Genomic DNA, 529 nt, shown 5'->3' on the forward strand with positions numbered 1-529 from the left:
GACACTGGTGTGACACTGGGCACGCGCTGGGGGCTGCACGGGCACCCCCGGCTCAACCACCGCTACCGGGCGTGGGTGCTCCCCTTAACTGGGCAAACTGGGAGCACTGGGAGTGATGGGAACGATGGGAATCGGTGACTAAAATCGACAATTAAAATTATTTTTTGAGAGATTTTGGCTGGGGTTTTTTTGTTGTTGTTTTTCTTTCGGTTTTGGTGACACTTCTTGATGGCACCTCCTGGTGGTGGCACCTCCGGGTGGTGGCAGCTCCCGGTGGTGGCACCTCCCGGTGGCTTTGGGACATTTGGGGAATCAATTCCAGGAAAAGAAAAACCCCCAAAAAACCCCAAACTCCTCCCCCCCGGATGTCCCCGGGGGTGACGCCTCGGCGGTGGGGACACGCGTGTCACCTCCCCATAGGTGGCCCTCCCAGTCCCTCCCAGTGCCACCCCCGCGGTCGGTGTCCCCAGGCCGGGTGACAACTCCCGCGGTGACACCCGGCGGTGCCATGGCGCTGTCCCCGCGGCCC

At 61.4% G+C, this 529-nt stretch overlaps 1 protein-coding gene across 1 annotated transcript in view; it reads left to right on the forward strand.

Annotated features, from left to right (window-relative positions):
• The window catches only part of ADAT3 (adenosine deaminase tRNA specific 3), a 4,578-nt gene extending 4,412 nt beyond the window's left edge, over window positions 1-166 (forward strand). Inside the window, exon 5 of the mRNA XM_039700544.1 lies at window positions 1-166. The gene's annotated coding sequence lies outside the window, so the exon portion shown is untranslated.
• Window positions 167-529: the final 363 nt, after the last annotated feature.

The sequence above is a fragment of the Passer montanus genome, unplaced genomic scaffold (genome assembly GCF_014805655.1).
Source record: "Passer montanus isolate IOZ18808 unplaced genomic scaffold, ASM1480565v1 scaffold1419, whole genome shotgun sequence".
In the NCBI taxonomy this organism is placed as follows: Eukaryota; Metazoa; Chordata; class Aves; order Passeriformes; family Passeridae; genus Passer; species Passer montanus.